Source organism: Calonectris borealis, chromosome W (assembly GCF_964195595.1).
Source record: "Calonectris borealis chromosome W, bCalBor7.hap1.2, whole genome shotgun sequence".
Lineage (NCBI taxonomy): Eukaryota > Metazoa > Chordata > Aves > Procellariiformes > Procellariidae > Calonectris > Calonectris borealis.
The window spans coordinates 31328735-31351676 of record NC_134351.1 but is presented as its reverse complement, the minus strand read 5'-3'; the positions used below and the strand labels follow the sequence as shown (position 1 = coordinate 31351676).

The 22942-nt window shown below is 44.3% G+C and overlaps 1 protein-coding gene across 4 annotated transcripts in view; it reads right to left on the bottom strand.

Moving 5' to 3' along the window:
- LOC142075100 (spindlin-Z-like) overlaps positions 1–22721 on the bottom strand; it is a 127308-nt gene extending 104587 nt beyond the window's left edge. For 2 of the 4 annotated variants that reach the window (XM_075136119.1, XM_075136123.1), the window contains exon 1: positions 22338–22717. The gene's annotated coding sequence lies outside the window, so the exon portion shown is untranslated. Of the gene's footprint in view, positions 1–21225; positions 21882–22337 lie in introns of those variants that run through there. The other 2 variants (XM_075136122.1, XM_075136121.1) reach the window with 2 other exon arrangements.
- Between the last annotated feature and the right edge of the window lie 221 nt (positions 22722–22942).

Sequence of the window (22942 nt, the reverse complement as noted above, 5' to 3'; positions counted from 1 at the left end):
AATTGGAAGGTAAGGAAGCCCAAAAGCTGGGATCCCTTGCTAGGGACCGGGGAATTGGCAGAGGAATTGGAAAAGAGGCAGCAATTTGCAGTCTTCAGGAGGTGGCTCCTCTCAAGTGCGAGGGCAAGATATCCGTTCAAGGAAGGTCTTGTGAACTACCAAGGAAAGCGGACTACCACGGACGAAGGCATCCAGTACCTGAGAGAATTAGCAGTGCTGGAAGTCATCTACAGTGACCTGGATGACAACCAGGTCTCCAGAGATCCAGAGGATGTCCCGTGTATACGGGCCATGTGGAGGAAGGTGGTCCAAAATGCAACAGTATCATTCTAACAGCTTGGCAACAATGTATTGCCCGGATTCGGATACACCAACTGTGGAGAGATCAGCTTCCTGGCTCCAAAACATTGAAGAAAATCTCTCTCCCTCCTTGTCCCCATGGGCCAGTGCCTTGGCTGTCAGGGGCACCCCACAGAGTCAGTCCCCTTCTGCACCGGTCAGAGGGAAAGGGAGCCCCAGGCTGGTTCTTCCTGCGTGACCAGGGGGACAACATGAGGAAGTGGGATGGTGAACCCACCTTTAAGCTGGAAGCCCGTGTACGCGAACTGAGAGGGAAGACAGCTGTTAAGAAGGGGCCACCCAAGAAGGCTGTCAGCTTAGTTGCTGTAGAGACACAAGAAGGCAATCAGCTATCTCCCACACATAGAAGAAGGACTGAGATCACCCTCCCTTGATCCTGGTGAAGGGACTCGTGGTCTGGCACTGCAAGGGTCAGACAGTGAATACTCCGACCAGGAACAGGAATAGAGGGGCCCTGCCTTCGGCCAGGAGGAGGAAAGGGATGACCAGGTATACTGGACTGTGTGGATCCAATGGCCTGGCACACTGGACCCACAGAAGTATAAGGCTTTGGTAGACACTAGTGCACAGTGTACGCTGGTGCCATCAGGGTATAGGGGCATGGAACCCATCTGGATCTCTGGAGTGACAGGGGGATCCCAACAATGGTCTGTATTGGAGGCTGAGGTGAGCTTAAGAGGGGACAAGTGGCAAAAGCACCCCATTGTGACCGGCCCAGAGGCCCCTTGTATCCTTGGCATAGACTACCTCAGTACAGGGTACTTCAAGGACCCAAAAGGGTACTGATGGGCTTTTGGTGCAGCCACCATGAACACAGAGAAGATTAAACAGCTGTCTATCTTGCCTGGTCTCTCAGAGGACCCTTCTGTTGTGGGGTTGCTGCAGGTCGAAGAACAGCAGGTGCTGATTGCTACCATGACAGTGCACCGGCAACAATATTGCACCAACCAAGACTCCCTGGGTCCCATGGATAAGCTGATTCATCAATTGGAGAACCAAGGAGTGATCAGCAAGACTCACTCACCCTTTAATAGTCCCATATGGCCAGTGCAAAAGTCTGACGGAGGGTGGAGGTTAACAGTAGACTACCGTGGCCTGAACGAAGTCACACCACCACTGAGTGCTGCCGTGCCGGACATGCTAGAACTCCAATACGAACTGGAGTCAAAGGTAGCCAAGTGGTACGCCACAACTGACATTGCCAATGCGTTTTTTCCTCAATTCCTTTGGCAGCAGAGTGCAGGTCACAGTTTACTTTCACATGGAGGGGTATCAAATACACCTGGAATAGACTGCCCCAGGGGTGGAAGCACAGTCCTACCATTTGTCATGGACTAATCCAAACTGCATTGGAACAGGGTGATGCCCCTGAACATCTACAATACATCGATGACATGATCATGTGGGGCAACAAAGCAGAAGTGTTTTAAGAAGGGAAAAAGAGTAATTCAGATTCTTCTGAAAGCTGGTTTTGCCCTAAAAAAAAAAGCCAGGTCAAAGGACCTGTACAGAAAATCCAGTTCTTGGGAGTAAAATGACAGGATGGACGTTGTCACATCCCTATGGATGTGATCAATAAGACAGCAACTATGTCCCCACCAGCTAACAAGAAAGAAACAAGCTTTCCTAGGCCTTGTGGGATTCTGGAGAATGCATATTCCAGGTTACAGTCAGCTTGTGAGCCCTCTCTATCAAGTAACCTGAAAGAAGAACTATTTAGAGTGGGGCCCTGAGCAACAACAAGCCTTTGAGCAGATAAAGCAGGAGATAGCTCGTGCGGTAGCCCTTGGGCCTGTCCGTACAGGACCAGCTGTGCAAAATGTGCTCTACACTGCAGCCAGGGAGCATGGTCTCACCTGGAGCCTCTGGCAGAAAACACCAGGAGAAACCTGAGGTCGACCTCCAGGGTTTTGGAGCCGGGGGTATCAAGGATCGGAAGCCCACTATACCCTGACTGAAAAAGAGATACTAGCAGCATATGAGGGGGTTCAAGCCGCTTCAGAAGTTGTTGGTACAGAAGCCTATCTCCTCTTAGCACCACGATTGCCTGTGCTACACTGGATGTTCAAAGGAAACTTCCCCTCTACACATCATGCAACTGATGCTACATGGAGTAAGTGGGTAGCATTGATCACGCAACGGGCTCAAACGGAGAACTCCAACGGCCCAGGAATGCTGGAAGAGATCATGGACTGGCCAGAAGGCAGAGATTTTGGAGCATCGCTGAAGGAGGTGGCTCGTGCCCAAGCAGCACCACCATATAATGAGTTATCAGAAGATGAAAGGCGTTATGCTTTGTTTACTGATGGATCCTGTCATGTTGTAGGAAACCATCAGAAGTGGAAAGCTGCTGTGTGGAGTCCCACATGACAAGTTGCCAAAGCCACTGAAGAAGAACGTGACTTGAGACCGTTTGCAGAAGTGAAAGCCATCCAACTAGCCCTAGAGATTGCTGAATGAGAAAAGCGGCCAGTACTCTATCTCTGTACTGACTCCTGGATGGTGGCTAATGCCCTATGGGGATGGCTACAGAAGTGGAAGAAGACCAATTGGCAGCAGTGCAGAGATAAACCCATCTGGGCAGCTGCATTGTGTGACTGCTCACTCAACTCCTGCTCAGATTTTGGCTATCACAGCTCATGCTAAGGCCTGATGTATGTTGGGAGCAGCACCATTAGGTCAAAGTGAGAGCACCACATAGGCAGGACAGGTGGCCAGAAAGAGCTAAAAGTCCATTATACAGCCATTATCACCTGCAGATTGCTGTCTCCTGCAGCCATCATCATTGCATGTTGAGTGTCTGGCAGTTTCATCAGAATCTGCTAGCTCATGGAAATGGTATAGACCAAAGTTCCAAGTTAGAAGGTATAAAAACATCAGCTTACCCAAAAAGCTTTAGAAGTGGATCCAACAGCAGCTGGACTGCTGAGGTTTTCATGCTTCCCGGTGTGATACAGGGGATGCCCGCACTGTGACGGAGGAGGAAGGATGAGCACTCTCACCATTGGCTAGGTAACTATTTTGCTCATAGGTGCACAAGTTAAGAGTTATGGGTTATAAGTTATGAAACCTCATGACTTAGTGAATAAGTGAATTCATGTGATAGACTAGTCTGTGCAAAAGGGATTGAGCCCTTGTTTGTCATGTTTGTTTGTTATATTTCTTATATGAGCTCATAAAATAAAGTTTAATTTACAGAGTATGTTGTTCTGTAAATTTGAGAGATCCAAAGGGACCGTGACACACTGTGGCAAAACATGGCTGCCCAGGTAGAAAATATCGCTGTGAAGGTACAGCACGTAGATGCTCACATGCCCAAGAACCATGCCACTGAAGAACATCGAAACAACAAACAGGTAGGCAAGGCTGTCAAAATTGGAGTGACTCAGGTGGACCTGGACTGGGAGTGTAAGGGTGAGCTATTTTTAGTCCAATGGGCCCACGAAACATTGGGGCATCTAGAGAGAGATGCAACATACAGATGGGAGAGGGGTGGACCTGACCATGGAGACCATCACGCAGGCCACCCATTAATGTGAAACATGTGCCACAATCAAGCAAGTCACACGAGCAAAGTCTCCCTGGAATAAAGGGCAGTGGCTGAGTTTTCGATATGGGGAGGCCTGGCAAATTGACTATATTGGACCACTGCCACAAACATGCCAAGGCAAGCGCTACATACTCACCATGGTGGAAGTGAATACCAGGTGGCTAGAAACATACCCTGTAAACCATGCCACTGCCCGAAACACCATCTTAGGCCTTGAAAAGCAAGTTCTGTGGCAACGTGGTACCCCAGAAAGAATTGTCAGACAGTGGGACTCATTTCCGAAATAACCTCATAAACTCCTGGGCCAAGAAACATGGCATTGAGTGGGTATATCACATGCCCTATCACCCACAAGTCTCCAGAAAGACTGATATATATAATAGACTGTTAAATGCTATACTGAGAACATTGGGCACTGGGATATAAATTTAGCAGAAGTCAGGGAAGAAGGGAAATGGCTGGGGAAGGCAGTGTGGATTGCTACTCCCTTGGGAAAAGGCAAGCCCATTCATAGGATTGTCTCTGCTTAAGGACCTGGGTGTACTTGGTGGGTAATGCGGAAGGATGGGGAGACCCAGTGTGTGACTCAAGGAGATTTAACTTTGGGGGAAAATAATCTGTGATGCAAGTTGTATGTTGTAGGAAGTAGCGTAGCAGGGACTACCCGAACCAACCAAGAGTGAGCTTCACAAGGAACCAGGTGAATGCAGCGATGACCCAAACCAAGCTGGCGTTTGCACCCAACAATTGAAGATGCTGCTTCTCCTGTCCTAAGAAACCACCTTGACAGATGGGGCCCAAGTCATAGCCTGTTCTTATGAACATTTGGGGGAATGGCAGAAGCCCATGGAATGGGAAAATAATATCTATCTGTTAAGGGACAGGGGATAGTAGTTAATGAGAATGTATAAATCCATATGTTGGGTATAAAGATGGTTTAGGTATGTAGTATAAGTTGTAAGTGTTGGTAAGAGGGGATTTCCAGAATGAGAAATAGATACAAGGGGATGGTCAGGAGATATGTAAATGTATCAAATTATGTAGGACCTAAGCATGATGCAAAGGGTATGGAATAAGGGGTAGAGATAGTATTGGGTCCGGCTGGGATGGAGTTAACTTTCCCCATAGGAGCCCTCATAGTGCCCTGCTTTGCATTTGTAGCTCACCAGTGTTTTGGCTACTGCTGAGCAGTACTTGTATAGCATCAAGGCTGTCTCTCCAACCCCCCTCACTGACCCAGAAGGTCAGGACAGCTGACCCAAACTGACCAAAGGGATATTCCATACCATATGACATCGTGCTCAGCAATAAAAGCTAAGAGAAAGGGGGGGGGGGGGAGCATGTAACATTCTTTATTAAGGCATTTGTCTCAGAAGCAACCACTACACATACTGGGGCCCTACTTGGAATAGAATAGAATATTTCCAACTGAAAAGGGAACTATAACGATCATCTAGTCCAACTGCCTGACCAATTCAGGGCTGACCAAAAGTTAAAGCATGTTGTTAAGGGCATTGTCCAAATGCCTCTTAAACACTGACAGGCTTGGGGCATCAACCACCTCTCTAGGAAGCCTGTTCCAGTGTTTGACCACCCTCTTGGTAAAGAAATGCTTCCTAACGTCAAGTCTGAACCTCCCCTGACACAGCTTTGAACCATTCCCACACGTCCTGTCACTGGATACCAGGGAGAAGAGATCAGCGCCTCCCTCAGCACCCCCAAATCCCTTTCTGCAGGGCTGCTCTCCAGCCACTCCTCTCCCAATTTATACTTGTGCCCAGCATTACTCTGTCCTAGGTGCAGAATCCAGCATTTGTTCTTGCTAAATTTCATGCCATTAATGATTGTCCAATGCTCCAATCTATCTAGATCCCTCTGCAAGGCCTCTTGTCCCTCAAGAGAGTCAGCAGCACCTCCCAGTTTGGTATCGTCAGCAAACTTGCTAATGGTGCATTCAACTCCTACATCCAGATCATTGATAAAAAAAATATTGAACAGAACTGGCCCTAGAACTGAGCCCTGAGGAACACTGCTGGTGACTAGCCACCAGCCAGATGTAGCCCCGTTCACTACAACCCTCTGAGCCCTGCCATTCAGCCAGTTCTTCACCCAGCACACCGTGTACCTGCTCATCTCACAGTTGGACAGCTTGTCCAGAAGGATGCTGTGAGGGACAGTATCAAAAGCCTTACTGAAAATCCAGAAAACCTACATCCACCGCCTTCCCTTCATCCAACTAGGCGGGTGACCTTATCATAGAAGGATATCAAATTAGTTAGACAGGACTTCCCAGGAAGTTGCTGGACATTGCCTGCTGATGGGAAGTAGAAAATAAATCTTTTTGCTTTTTTGCTTCTGTGCACAGCCTTTGTTTTTCTTCATTAAATTGCCTTTATCTCACCCGATGAATTTTTCATCTTATTTTCTCCCCGTCCTGTTGACAAGGGGGAGTGACCGAACGGCTTGGTGGGTACCTGGCAGCCAGTCAAGGTCAACCCACCATAGGTAGACGCAAGTGAACTTCAAGTAGTAGAATGCAAGTATTTTGTCCTTACTCATTCTCTTACAGATGAAGTTGACCCAAATAATTTATTGTAGTTGTGGGCAAGTTTACACAGGTTGGTTTGATTAACAGTGATGAAGACAGATCTCTGGAAAATAGAGGGGGAAACATCTATTTTAATATTTTCTATTCTCTAAGAGTCTCCTCATACATGATATTAAGGTCATTAGCCTTTGTGTGAAGACTGAATTTAATTGCTGTTATCTAAGTCTGAGAAACATCATTCCAAAATCAAAAGACTCATCCAATCATTCTGAAAGAGAACACCCAGTGCAAACGTACAAGTCCCTGCTGTTAAAGAAGGTAGTGGAATAGTAAGTTACTACCACTTAGCTAGAAGTCTTATTTTAATTAATCATTGTACATCAAACTCTTGATGTTTTGAGCGCCAAACAGCATTTGGCAGCCAGTTCTCAACTATCCAGGTTAGCAGACACTGATATACACATACCTGCCAACTCTGAGGCAATATTAAGTTTGATATTATATTTTAAAGAGAGGGAAAAAAAAAGATCTACCATTGACAGGCCACTTTCAAGCTTTTTGGCCTTTGGACCATAAGTAACAAGTTATTCTAGGACATGCATTTTCAGACCTTAAGAGTCCAATACACTGAGAAGATGTCACTGCAACACTAAATTGAAAATAAGTTTGGCTTAGGAAAATATTTTAATTACACTTAAGAATTTGTGATGTCATTTATTTTTTTCTAAGAGCAAATGTCTTGCTGACATACTCGAAACAAAATTTCTTCTAATGCAGCAGGCTTCTACAACTTTATTCATGAAGGGCCACAATAAAGAACATTTTTTGTTTCCTGCATTCAGAGGTGGCACAGTTCATGCTTTAGGAACCCTTGATTCTTAGGGACTACACCCAATTACTGCAACTGTTTTATAGCTTACTTGCAACATAATCACTATTTGTCTTTAAAGGTAAGCAGTGGCAGGCCACCAAGTTGGAGGAGAGGGCCAGAAATCTGTTAGAAAATACAAAAAATGGTGTATTATACATTAATAATTAAGATTTGTGCTACAGCAACCAATTTTGAAAGTAGATAAAATTCATAAGCATTCAAAATTCTTATAATGACAAGCTATTATTCATAGCATTTGATTGGTCTGAAAATGAATCTAAATAGCCAATAAGAATAATAAAATATAAGAAGCTATTTGACACTTAAAAAAATAAAAACCCACGAAATATTTAATGGAGGGACCAGTTTAGAAAAAGGAATTACACAACATTAGCTCTGTATCCAACCAAAAAGATGACAAGCTGTTCTATAAATCCATTTATTCATTGATTTGAGACACACATGCCTAAACTTCTCCCGTAATCAACACCACAGTAACTACAATCATGGCAGACAGTATTGAGCAGGCATTAACTTGGGTCTCTATCCTACCCAAACACTGACTGCAAAAAACTTAATTCTCTTTCTTAAATCAGCTAACTGGGGAGGGGGGGGGGGGGAGAATTAGAATGAAGTTGTTGGGTAAATACCTCCTCTAATCACAAGAAAATGGATAAATAATTTCATTAGAAATTACTAGCAGTGAAAGAGTAAACATTAGCATTTTGCATAGTGATGCACAATGACACCAATACAAAGATCATAAGTCCCTACCCAAAGCACAGAGAAGTTATCAGTTCTCCCTGGGAGATTAGGGAATTAAAATCAGTAGCAAGTTTCATTGTCTTTGCACAATTAAGAAATCAGTAATTTTAGCTTAGATTAAAGCAGTTTTCATGTAAATGCATTCAAGTAACTGTTTACATTGGGAAAGTAAATCACTTAAGTGAAAGCACTTGCTGTTAAACTCAAGTCTTGCCATGGGTACTACCCAATAACATGATTTTTTTTTTTATTTCCAAACCAATAGCAGAATATTCACTCACTGCCTACAACGTTAATACAATTCTCAGCCTAAAGAGATTATCAACTTTAAATAGTGAATAGCTGCATTAGCTGTCAAAGTTATAAAATGTAATAACAGCAAGGCACTGAGAAAATTCAGGATTATATTAGGAGCTCTAACTATAGCTAACTACTCTCTCTCTCTTTATAAATTTTAAGAGTCAGTGAAAAATAGTTCTTTAAAGTGAAGAGTGTTGCTTGTAGAAGAGTAGTAGAGCTGTAGAGAATAAATCAGAGCCCTGTAATACTGATAATTTAAATATTGTAATCAACACTGAAATCGTCAGCAAGGGCAAATGAGAACTTCTTCAACTGCTTACTATACTGTTGTGTTGTGGGTTTGTTTTTTTTCCCTACAAAAGATTAAACCCCTCAGCATCATAACACCATATGTTATTTTCTGTTTATGTACAGGTCTTTCAGATTTTTGGTGGAAAACAAGTAACATCCTACATAAGTAAAAACAAAAAAAAAAGGGGGGTGAATAAACTTGTAAAACTGATGGCCCTTCCCAGAAGGAGAGGAAAAAGCAGAGAACAGTGATCATGATACTGCTGGTGCTTTTTAAGTAGTGGAGGAAAAATGCACAAAGACAAAGAACTGGCTCTGAAACTAATGCATATTTGCGTATCTATGAAAATAAATGAGAAGCAGAAGATCTTAAAGAAGTATTTAAGAGGACAAATAACCATTTCAAGTTATTTGGTGAAAAGTTATTTACTGGACTATGGAAAAATGTACTTTCAGAGAATACCTGCATGAGTTTGTGAGTATATGAACAGTTTTTGCTCAGAAATTAGCAAAACTGGTTTAAGCCAAGGAATTTCTTTTAACTGAGCTGTCAAAACCAACCTGTAGCTCAAGAATTCACACTGTATTCAATGCTCACCCCCCCTTGCTAGAGTGTTTTTTCAGAACACAAGATACCTAGCATCTTGGGAAAACGCCACTCCCCTTATGAACTGGAGCAGTATTTGATAGCATTTACCAACACCTAGAAGTAATTTACAGATGTGAGAATTCAGCAGAGAAAGAAGGTAATTTTATTATGTTATTGTACTTCAAAAGATTATATAACTGGAAGTGAAGCCTTGGACAGTTGCAAATTATGTAAATAATGTGTAAGACAGTTATAAGCTTAATGATGAATTGACATTCTCTTATCAAGGATGTAGCTCTTCTGTTCCTCCCAAACCTTCCTGGAATACATCATCCTTAGTCCCTGAGATAAGCAGTGTCAAGATGACCTGAACATATAGAAAAGGCTGTATTTCAAAGACTGTTTTAATAAGACTTGAATGGTTGCCAGGGTTGTCCCTGATAAAGCAGCAAACCTGTGCCCTAAAACTGAACTTTGCTTCAAAATGAGGAGGGGGCACTTCCCCAAACGACCACCGATGACCACCAGAGACCCCCGCACAAGCGCAGAAGGGCTGGAAAGAATGCCAAGGAAGATAAGAAGTAACGCTTACATAATCTCATGAATATATATTAGTTAGGCATGGCTTTAGGCATGGTTTTGCTAATTTTGTACTATAAAAGAGAGCCTGGAGTTTGTGGCAGCGTGCTTGATTTGTGGAAAATATCCACCCTGCGCAGAATAAAGCAATGTCTCCTCTCTAAACATGCTTGTTTGGTGTGTTTCGAGGGCTTAAAATCAACAAGTTTTTGGCGACACAGATGGGACTATGGTGATTCGGATTGGATCTTGCTCAGCTGCCAGCCGCTGTCGGGAGAGGATCGCAGGTCAGACTCCAGCGCGCACCGAAGGAATTTTCCGGGGACTCCCCTTGCGATCTTCCGGCTGGTGGGGGGTAGCTGGTCAATATCTGTGGGTGAGACATTGCTATTTTTTTTTGGGTTCCCCCGGGTAAGTCGTACCTGTAGTGGTACACATCAGTGGGATATATTTGGTGATCTTTGGTAATTTTTGGCAACCAGAGTCTTGGTAATTTTCCCTGCGTTAGTATGGTGACAACCAGAGCACAGGATTTTGGTTTGGAATATTCTTGGTTGTTTTGGTTATTATTGTAAGGGATATTATAATTTTGTATTACTTTATAAAAGGATTTACAAATGGGGAATATAAATTCCGTGGAAGGGGGAATAATTAAAACTTCACCTTTGGGATGTATTTTGGGTCACTGGAGAAAATATGGGGGAGATCCACTTACGCGAAGGAAATTGATAATGTATTGTAATAAGTGGTGGCCGATGTATACTTTAGAGGACCAAGAAAAATGGCCTGCCAATGGATCGGTGAATTTTAATACTATTTTGCAGTTAATGTTGCTTTGTAGAAGAATGGAGAAATGAAATGAAGTTTTTTATATATATATATATATATATGTTGATTTGTTTTTCACTTTGAGAAATGATCATGAAACTCGTAAGAAATGTAAACTGATTCTGCACCCTGCGCAGAATAAAGCAATGTCTCCTCTCTAAACATGCTTGTTTAGTGTGTTTCGAGGGCTTAAAATCGACAACAGAAGGACTGCCTGTGAACAGGCTTTGGCTTTGAGGAATTGCCTCTACAGACAAGCAAAGTCCGTGCCTCAAACATTTAATTCCTCTTGTCCTGTATTAGCAGAGAGGTGAAAAATTATGGCAAGAAGGAAGTCAAGACTCCAAGAATGAAGACCATCTTGGAATCTTTTTTTTCCCCTACCATACCTTGCTTGTCCTACAGAAAATGTGCATTCATTTCTTTCTTTGATAATAAACTTTTATAAAACAAATCCTGCTTCTAAGTTATTCTATTTATTGTACATGCAGCACAAATGGAAAAGAAATGGGAAAGTACATTCATCAAGATAGGACTTCAGAGTGAGAACTTTTAGCAGGGACAAGAGGTAGATCCTCCTCCTCCTCTTAGCTTGAAAATCTTTGCAGAAAGCTGTATGTCTGACCTGAACTAAATTAAGTGTTTATGTTGCTGAATCATGTCTTCTATTTCCTGAGATTTTGCATAAATATAGGTATTGGTAATAACAAAAAAAAAAAAGCAGTATTTTTTTTTCTTTTGGAAATACACATACTTAATTTAATCTGTCTCTCTGCAAATATCTTCTAGTACTTCAAATAAGGTTGAGTCTACTGAACTGAAGTGCAGAGAAAGGGAGAAAACAGAAACCCAGAAAGGGAAAAAGTCAGGATCTCAGAAAGCAGGGTATCCCTCCCCTTATAAACAGGTGAGGCTTTCCGGAAGTCTGTCCTATAGATAAACAGAGCACACACAAGAACAGACACTTCTGCCTTTCATGGTGCATTGTGTGTGTGTAGCAAGACATCAGGGACTGCCCTGTGCCTGTCACAGCCAGTTCCAGCCTGCTCAGCAACAGATCCACCACAGGCCAAAGCTGAGCCAATCAGCAAATCTGGTGGCACCTCTGTGAAAACATATTTTAAAAATGGGAGAAGACACCAGAGGGAGAGGGGAACAAAAAAAGAAGTGAAAAACAACAGAGGGAACACCAAGGTCAGAATAGAAAGAGTTCCATGGCAGAACAAATATTCCTGAAGGAACTGCAGTCTGCAGAGGACCCATGCCAGAGCAGATATTCCTGAAAGGACTACAGCCTGTAGAGAACCCATAACGGAACAGAGAAAAAGTGAGAAGGAATGAGCAGCAGAGAGAAGATCAAAAGAGATGTAATTCACAAATGCCAATTAAAAAAAAAAAAGACAGTAGTCACCTGAGGTGCCCTCAGCAGTCAATGGACCAAGAGAGATTTCTATCTTGATTCACTTCTAGAAAAAGCCTTTTCCTCAGTAGAGAGACAACCCTCTGGGATCTGAGGGCAGCCTTTGTGAATGCTCCCCTTACTCACAAGATGTCAAGCATAAGTACCCAATGGTCTCCAGTTTCCAAATATGTCAAACACCTGTGTACTCCCTAACTCTAAAAGCATTTAAGAGTCAGATTTTTTAAAAGTATTTGCACCACACGAGACAGAATTTTCTGTTAAGCTGTTTTTTGAAGATACTCCTGACAGCATATATTTTGACAGATCAGATCTCTCATAACTGCAGTTCCACTGATGGTAAACCAACCATTAACAAAACCTCATGTCTTCTTTCAACATTAAGACAGAGATCTTCTGACTGCCCAAAATACATGAGATTAAGGAACAGGATGGGCAGCCATCCAGAATCATACAGATGTAGCTGACTGTCTTTTGAGTACAAGACGGGTTAGACAACCTACATCCTCCAAGCCTTATTTTCATTATTTGTATCATTCCTAGAAAATTAAAAAAGACAGTTTACTCTCCAAACATTTTACAATTCAAGTTGAAGACCAGAGATAAATTACAGACATACAGAAGAACAGACAAAACGCTCATCAGTATGATAGGTAGTTATCTAAGCATACCAGAGACCTAAGCACTGTACTGAATTTTAGTAGACATTATGTTTGACACAGCATTTGAAAAAGGATAGCAAGAAAACTTAACATAAATGTGTTGTGGGCAAAAAAAGTTTACTGATTTTTGGGGAATTTCAATCAATTTAATTTATTGTCAATTAAAAACTTCTAATTACCAGTTCTGTTACTGAAACAAACAAAAAACCATGCTCACTCACTCTCAGAAATCACAAAATCACAGAATGGTTGAGGTTGGAAGGGACCTCTGGAGGTCATCTGGTTCAATACCCCTGCTCAAGCAGGGCCACCTTGAGCCAGTTGCCCAGTACTACGTCCAGATGGATTTTGAATATCTCCAAGGAAGGAGACTCCACCACCTCTCTAGGCAACCTGTTCCAGTGCTCGGTCATCCTCACAGTAAAAAAGTTTGTCCTTATGTTCAAATGGAACCTCCTGTGTTTCACTGTGTGCCCATTGCCTCTGGTCCTATCACTGGGCACCACTGAAAAGAGCCTGGCTCTGTCTTCATTACAGCCTCCCTTCAGGTATTTATATACATTAATAAGATCCCCCCGAGCCTTCTCTTCTCTATGCTAAACATTCCCAGCTTCTTCAGCCTTCCCTCAGATGCGAGATGCTCTAGTCCCTTAATCATCTTTGTGGCCCTTCACTGGACTCTCTCCAGTATCTCCATGTCTCTCTTGTACTGTGGAGCCCACAACTGGACATGGTACTCCAGGTGTGGCCTCACCAGTGCTGAGGAAAAGGGAAGGATCACTTCCCTTGACCTGCTGACAATGCTTTGCCTAATGCAGCCCACGATACCATTAGCCGCCTTTGCCACAAGGGCACATTGCTGACTCATGTTCAACTTGGTGTCCCACCAGGACCCCCAGGTCCTTTTCTGCAAAGCTGCTTTCCAACTGGGCAGCCCCCAGCATATATTGGTGCCTGGGGTTGTTCCTCCCCAGGTGCAGGACTTGCCATTTCCCCTTGTTGAACTGCATGAGGTTCCTGTCAGCCCATTTCCCCAGCCTGTCGAGGTCCCTCTGGGTGGCAGCATGACCCTCTGGTGTATCAGTCACTCCTCCCTTGCTGAGGGTATACTCTGCCCCATCATCCAGGTCATTAATGAAGATGTTAAACAGGACTGGACCCAGTATTGACCCCTGGGGTATACCACTAGTTACTGGCCTCCAACTAGACTTTGTGCCACTGATCACCAACCACCCTCTGGGCCCAGCCGTCCAGCCAGTTTTCAATCCACCTCATCATCCCTTGCCTCTGCAAAACCTCTCCTTCCCCCTGTTCGTTCTCCAATCCCATCACCACACATAAAACAGTCTTAGATGGGGCAACAGGCGGTGCAAGAAATTGGGGTCAGTGTGTGGCGGTTCCTCTACTGGTAGCAGTCCCTTTAGAGTCAGACTTCTTGGCCCCTGCTCAGGCTACCACTCGAGCTCCTGCTCTCCTCCTGTTCCAGCATGGTCTTCTGTCTCCTCTTTCCTCTGCTCTGGTGTTATTTCTTTTCTTCCTTTTTTGCAGCATTTACCACCCTTTCTTAGTTTTGTTTTCACAGAGGCACCACAAAGTTCGCCGACTGGCCCATCTTTGGCCTGCGACGGGGTTGTTGCTGAGCTGGCTGGAACCAACTGTAACCAGTACAGGGCAGTCAACAACTTTCTCCCACAGAGGTCACCCCTGCAGCCCCGCCCTGCCCTGCCCCCTCAACCCTGCAATTACGCCCAGTACAAAACATAACAAGGGAACTATTCCAGAACATGCTTTCTTCTATACTACTGGGAACTTCCAGATTTAAAAATCTCAACGGCAAGCATGAAATTATACAGTGGAGTTAAGCTACCTTTTTTGAACACACTAGGGAAGAATTTTTCATCAAGAAAATACATACTAAACTAGGAAAATATTTCTTGCAACAGAAATAGTTATTTGATCTTAACGCATACCAGACCAGAAGTCTGATGTCCGATACGTCTTTCAGTTATGCTTCTTGGGGTAAGAGATTATGATCTAGTAAAGTTCATTTTTATATTTAAATGTGATTAATACAGGTTCAGAAAAAGTGTCATTTATATTTTTTGAAAGGGGGGGGTCAAGTTAAGGTGTAGATAGGTTAAATTTTTTTTTTTTATAGAAATCAGCATAATGGCAGCTTAGTATGCTTTAGAATAAGTCAGTGAACATTACTGAAAAAGTCAAGCTTACTTCTTCATTTTACAAGTGACTGACAACATCTGGGCAAAGTAATATCACCTTAAGAAGTAGCACCAGTGGTAGACAACAATCTGCTAGGTAAGGTTATACTTTACAACCTAGTCAGCATAGTAATCTTAAAACAGAATACTTACCCATGTTCCCTATATTCATTACTTGTTCTGACCTAATAGTAATCTGGGGAAAACAAAAAACCCACCAAGCAATACAGTGGATAGAATTAAAAAGCCTTTGAGGTACACATTCAGAGGGAATTGTCATCTTAACAGGCTACACCCAAAGTTACATAGGAACTTGGGATTCAGGACTACCTCTGAACCACTAGGAAGACTCTGAAAACAAAAGGATGAGAGATCAACCAGTGACCTTAAACATAGCAACACATTTTATTGGAGCACTTTCATCCTAAAGCATTTCCAAACTTGCAGATACAAGCAGTCTTAAACTTAGACAGACACATAGGCTCCCCAGAACTCTGACACTAAATCAAACAAACCAAAAACTCCAAAAAGGAACATTAAGATGAGCCAGGTTACCACACACCACTGATCACTCCCAGGAAATGGAGCTGCAGGGATTGAATCCAAGGCACTTCAATTAAAATAGCTGGCACTGTTAGTACAAGGGGACTATCGGCTACAACATGGTCAAAGAATAGAATCTGCATACAGCTATGCCAGAAGAAGTGACAGTGAAAATAAAAATATTACTTCAAAGATGGCAAGTGGACTCAACAATTGGTCACAATGATAAAAATGTTCTCGCTATAAATGGCTACTGTAAGTCATCCATATAAAAACAACTGGAATATTATTAGTAAACAAACAAAGAGATAAAGTTCTCCTCTATTCAAACTAACACCTGCAATTGAAGGTCTAAAGTTCAGCAGCTCATCTGCATGTTAAGCATTGTTGAAATCCATAGAGCTACTCTTAAAATTAAGATCTACTCTCACCACTATTTGGAGGTGCAGACCTTGAATAGCATGTAAGAGCATTCAACAATAACATTAAAAAAAAAAAAAAAAGAGACACACACTAAAATCTAACCTTAGCAAAAAAGACTATAAAAACCTACCTGTAAAAGTTTACAGTATACTGTCGGTAACTCTTATTTTACAAATAGATCTCCAAGAAAATCCCATCATAAAAGATAATTTAACAACACATCTCAACCACCTTGCAACAATTGCAAACACTAGAATGCAATCATGTAACATTTAAATCTAATAGAGTCACCACAGTTAATGACAACAATTTGTAATGGTTCCACAACCTGCTGAAATACATACAATAAAGTTTCCAAGCAAGCAAGTCAAACAAGACCTCGCATAACATGGATTTACAGCAGTTTTACAACGTACATTACACAAAAGAAATATAAAAAGGCAATTGTCATGGTTTAATCCGGCAGGCAGCCAAACACCATGCAGCCGCTCGCTCGCTCACTCCCCCCCGCAGTGGGACAGGGAGAGAATCGGAAGGGTAAGAGTGAGAAAAACTCAGGGGTTGAGATAAAGACAGTTTAATAGAACAGAAAAGGAAGGGAAAATTGGAGCAGCATTTTTCCTGGGAGAACCCCCTGTGGTGGTACATTTCCCCCCCCCTTCTGCTGGGCCACTCGTTGATCTCAGAAATTCCCATGAAACCTCGGCCTTGGTGTACTAAGTCTGACGGTTGAGCGCTCCTTGACCATATCAGAAACTCTGCATGGCTAAGGCTGGCAACGTACTCCCACTGCCTGGCCCAGGCACCATCTTATCTGAGTTGTAGCTCAGTTGTAACAACACTGAAACCTACAGAATTTTAGTCACTACCACCTTGGACTGTGGCCAGGATGGAAATTTACAGATGACTAAAGCCAATCATCTTGTAGACCTATAAACGGTGGTCCTAAGTGAGACCCTTTGAGCTCTTCTGGACTGCAGCAGGTTGCGCCCAGAATCTCCCTCCAAGTGGAAGGCTCCTCAGAGTTTGCAAACCCTTGAGTTTGCGATATTCGGAGGACCGTCGCCAGCTGGCACGGGACCTGGGCTGCAATACTCCTCGAGGCTCAACCCTTTGCCCATTGAGAAATGCCAAGACATTTTACGTGAGTATTTCACTGAACTCGAGGGGGATTTTTAACAGGTATATCTTTGTATATTTATCCATCTTTGCGTGTGTGTGTGTATTGATGGAAGTACCTGCTAGCAAATATAGTCTGCTAAAATCTTACGATCTATCTTAAGATTGTAAATGAACCTTAGACTGCTGCTAAACACATATAATCCCTTAGACGTATACGGTTGACCAAGTCTGGGACTAGGGGTAGATCTAGCCAGGTCTACTCTGAACCTCGTGACTCAACAGGAGGGTCTCCCTTAACCTTTTCGTTCTCAGCCTCTGTATAAATCATCCCAACTCAGTTCTAACACAATACCCTGGCTGCGGCTGGGATAGAGTTAATTTTCTTGCTAATAGCTGGTATAGTGCTGTGTTTTGGATTTAGTAGGAGAAGAATGTTGATAACACGCTGATGTTTTAGTTGTTTCTAAGTAGTGTTTACACCAGCCAAGGACTCCTCAGTTTCCCATGCTCTTTTCCTTTGTATGCTTCATCCGTGTAGTAAGTGATAGAGTGAACCTTGCCATCGAACTCTGCTAAGTCGTGCTTTTATAAATTTCTATTAAAATCACTTTCTGCTAATACCGTCAACAGTGATTCTTTGAGCGGCCTCTAAACCACTCATTCGCGATACCCCCTTGTGTCATTGTCTTTCCTTGCAACTCATGTACCCGTGCCTCTAGGGTCAAGGTAGGTTTTCCATCCCACTTCCTCATGTCCTCTCCGTGGTCACGCAGGTAAAACCACAGGGTGCCCCGTGGTGTGTACCTTCTATATCCTCTCTCTTGAGCAGAAAAACGCTGACTCCTAATGGCTAAGATACTGGTCCGCACAGGTGGAGAATAGGACATATCTTCTTTGAATTGCTGGACCTTCCGGGACAGTTTCTCCACAGCCGAGACAAGGGAGGAGGAGACAGTTTCTTCGTATTCCGGGAGTCTGCTAACCACCTCATCCACCGTTGGTGCTTCTTCCTCTTTCCAGCACAGTACTGCCAACGAACTGGCATACGACGCTGGTGCGCTCCGTACCAACTTCCGCCACATGGGTCGCATGCACTGGACTTCATCTGGATCTTTGGGTAACTGCTCGTCGTCCAGGTCACTATAAACCACCTCCAGCATGGATAATTCTCTCAGGTACTGGATACCTCTCTCCATAGTGGTCCATTTGCCTAGGCGATATATAACATCTTCCTTGAAGGGATACCTTTCCTTCACACCTGACAGCAGTCGCCTCCAGAGGCTGAGGACCTGTGTCCCTTTTCCAATTGCTTTGTCAATGCCCCCTTCCCTAGCGAGGAATCCCAGCTGTTTGGCTTCCTTCCCCTCTAATTCCAGGCTACTGGCCCCATTATCCCAGCATCGGAGCAGCCAGGTAACAATGTGCTCACCTGGACGACAGCTGAAATCTTTCCGCATATCTCGCAACTCACCCAGGGATAGCAATCGGGTGGTTTCCGTCTCGTTTATGAGTTCTTCCTCTTCCTCCTCCCCTCCTCGTGATGGCCCTGCTTTTCCATCATCCCTTTCTAAATGACCTGACCACCACTTCCAAGATTTCCTCTTCTGTACAAGGGCGACAGATACCAGCAAGGGTTGGTCCTCTGGTTCACCTGTAGTGCCTGTCGCCGGGGGTTGATCTCTGGACAGTATTCCTAAATAGTTGTTTAATCCTAAACAAGATCTGAACCACATTCAGGAGACATAGCAATATGAACATGCTTGTTTGAACATCCCAAGGATATTCAAAATTCTCAGGGAATATTGTGGACGTCTTCATGAAGAGGATAGAAGAAAAAGGACTTTCTGAAGACATGGAAGGGAAGATGAACAAGTGGGAGAAAGTGTCCCATCCTGTCTCCCCGATAAATTCATTCTCTGAGGAGAAAAATGTGTAATTATTAATAGTTTCTAAGAGGTGGTTCCCGAGGTACAGAGATGATGGCAGTGCTGAGTACATATACCAGATTAGACTTACGTCACAGTAGGACAGGGAGAGAATCGGAAGGGTAAGAGTGAGAAAAACTCGTGGGTTGAGATAAAGACAGTTTAACAGAACAGAAAAGGGAAAATAATAATAATAATGATAGAATATACATAATGAGTGATGCACAACACAATTGCTCACCACCCACGCTGACCGATAACCAAGTAGCAATCGCTACTTCCTGGATCACGCCTACCATTCATATACTGAGCATGACGTCACATGGTATGGAATACCCCATTGGCCATCTGGGCTGGCTGTCCTGGCTATGCTCCCTCCCAGCCTCTTCCAGAGCATGGGAGCTGAATGCCCTTGACTAGGAGGGTACTTAGCAACAACTGAAAACATCAGTGTGTTATCAACATTCTTCTCATACTAAATCCAAAACATAGCACTAGGAAGAAATTTAATTCTATCCCAGCCAAAACCAGGACAGCAATCTCCAGTTGTAGAAACATTCACCTCAACCTCTCTGACAGCCAAAACAATTCACCTCCTGAATTCTGCATGCCATCACCAAATTCACATTTTAGATTAAGACAGAAAGTTAAATCCAACCCCTGTCACATGGTGAAAACAGTATTTAATTGAATAATATACAGTACTTATTAATTTCACGATTACTTGAAAATTACTTTAGTGATCCCAGGCCCATTTTTCACTGTTCATAGATAAAATACAGATTAGTTAACTGATTTGTTAATTAGTTAACAATAGTTAAGAGTAACTGAGTGCTGCACAAATCCACTGACAGATCAAGTTACAGACTTTTGCTCAGACTTTTCCATCTAGAAGTATTACAGTTGGCTTGGGAGCCATGACATGAATACACATTCCAAAATGCAATTTGGATGACTCCACCCAAGTTTTACATTGTGGTAAACTCAATACTATTTTCTCCTCCAGTTAATCAACACTTGTTAATGGGGATGGAAAAAGTGGGAGATAAAACAAACATAGATTAAAGAAATTATTAATATATGATACTTAATTCTAGCATTAAAATGCAGTAACTACTTCTATCTCAATAAAAACTAGGATTAAGCTATGCCAGTGCTTCTCCACTAGAAGCTTCCAAAGCAAAGTAGCCAAAGTAAAGAGTTAGGACATTACTTTAAGGCACCGCTCTGATAGAAGTCACGGCTATCAATGTGTACATGCTTTGATTAAAGACTGTGTTTTTAAATATAATATTTGAAAAATGAAAAATTTATTATGAGTTACAGTAACACATACATTTAGAAAGCAATAGAAAGCATCACATCCTTTGCACCTTGAGCAAATTAAAACCTAAATATGCTGTTCCCCAGCAGATCATTTTAGATATGCCCAAGAAATTCAAATGTTATTTTGGCTTTATGTCTTTTTTTTTTTTTTTAAAAAAAAAAAAAGCAATAAAATATAAGCTATTTTCATCGAAGCCAGAAGGGGGTACTCTGAATAACTGAGGTTGGGAGGTGCTGAACTGAACATTTGCCTTGTGTTAGGAAAGGTCAGAAACGCGCTGTCTTGTGGTTCAGTATCGCACTTCAGTTCACGATGCCATACCTTTTCTTTTTTAAGAAAAAGTGCTCCTTTTAACAACAAAAAAAATGCTTCTGTTTGTGCTATTGTCATCACAAGGGCAAATTAATCTGCGACAGAAAACTAGCAACACAAAGAGACCCGGCAAGTGTTAATTCCAGTTTTATATCCTGTGATACTGCAAGGTATTTAAGATATTGACAAACAGATACAGAGAAAGCCAAGAAACCCAAAAAAAACTATACTATGGTTTTTCACTACACAATGCTTATTCTAACATAACTAGTTCAGGTCTTTTCAATAAGACTGTGCCGAGTTGATACCTTATATTGAACTACATCCTAAAATGAAAGAAACGGCACTAGATCATTTCACAAGCACAATACAGTATTTCATCTTCGCCAGCACTTTCGTGCACCAGCCCCCCCCCCCCCCCCCCCCCCAAGAGATACGCGCATTCCAATCAAGCCTCTCTCAGCAGGGCTCAGCCAATTCTCCCCCTCCCTCCAGGCCTTGCTAGGTTCCCAAATCCCCTCTGATTTTATGTTTCATTTTGTTGTAAACAGCAAAACGAAAGGAGAAAGCCTCCAAAGCGAGGATCCTTACCCTTGAAATCCCGCCATGCGCGCAATAAGGAGGGTGAATTGGTTTTGGTTGTTTGTTTTGTTTTTTTTTAAAATGGGAGATGAAGGGGAAGAAACAAAAGCCTAAATGGAGGAGAGGCTAAGCGGCGGAGACGGAGGGAGAAAGAGGAGAGCCTGGTGAAGGAGCAGGGCGAGCGTCAGCCATGTTGTGTGTGTTGGTCCAGTATTTACAAACCTGCAGCTGCAGCAGCGTTTTGAGTCTGGGAGAGAGGGGAAAGAAGGGAGGGGAAAAGAAAGGAGAGGAGGGAGGAGAGAGGGGGAATCGAGTGGAGGAGGGGAAAGCGGCGGCAGCAGCAGCAGACAAAGGAACACAGCAGAGCGCGAGCAGAGCGCGCGCATACACACACACTCTGGGTGTCCCAGACAGCGGCAGTGGCGTGTGCAACCCCAGCGCTGCCAGCCCGACGCGTTAGCAACTCTCCCAGCTCCAGCCTTTGGCTACTGCAGCGCGGCCGAGCCACACCACCACCCTCACATCCCCTTCTCCCCATTTTCTCGTGGGGGGAGCGGACGAATGACAGGGCAAGGGCATACCTCCCCCAACGTGCACTATCGACAGAGAGGCTTATCTGCCGGGAGCCCCTCGGCGGGCCCCAGCCCACAGTACAATAACTCCACTGAGAGGAAGGGGGGATGTGCAGCTGCGACCCTTCCCCTCCAGCAAGGGAGGGGGGTGGATACCGAGAGGGGCCGTGCCAAAGGAAGGCAGCAGTCCCCCGGAGCCCGGAAGAGTGGGGGGTTGCCAAGGAGCCGGGGCGCTACGTGGGAAGGGAAGATAGAAACGACAACACGAGCCCGAGGGCCCCCACTCTCGCCCACCTCCCGCGGCTTCCGGGCGGGCCGCTGAGGCAGGCAGTGAAGAAGAAAGGGTAACAGAGACGGAACACCACAAGTATATAAATAACGTCAGCCCCGGGGGAGGGGAGGGAAAGCTAGGAGCAGCGGCTCCAAGCTCATCCCACAGCGACTCCCTCCGGCTCTGCCCGGTACTAGGCTAGGCTAAGCCAGGCCAAGGGCGGCGCGACGAGCTGCGCTTATCCCGCTCCCCACCCCCCCCCCCGCTTCGCTACTCACCTGCTGGGGGGATGGGCGCCCGGGAGTGCCAAGAGAACGGCCTAGGAGCGTTAGCGCTGCAGCCGCAGCAGTCTTCCTGTCTCACTAGGCCACTCAGGTTCTCTGCGGCAGCAGTAGGGACAGCTGCTTCCCTTGTCTCGTTTGTCCCCCTCCACCGTCACCACTGCTGCCTCCTGTTCGCCTCTGCCACATTTGGATCCTCCTCTCCGTACACGAGCTCCACCACCAGGATAGAGGCCTCCTCACCTTCCTGCCAAATAATGAGCTACCCGCATCGAGACGTTCAAAACACAGGGCCGGACACCGCCCTCCTCCCCTCCGCCAGCGCGCAGGCGCACTGCAAATTCCGAACTGCGACAGGAGCGCAGGAAGCAATCCTCCACCCAAACCACCACTACTCGCTAGCGCGCAGTCGCGCCCGTAGCTGCTTCCGCTCCTCTACTTCCACCGCCGTCTCCCGGCGCTCCGTTGGCGGTCGTAGCGGAGGGTGGCGTGGGCTCGTCCGCAGATGGTTGTCTGTTAGCCCTTCTCCAAACACAGACCACTAGGCCCTGGGGCGGTAAACGTCCGCCTTTCCTCTCCCGTCCGTCCGCCCGCCCACCGCG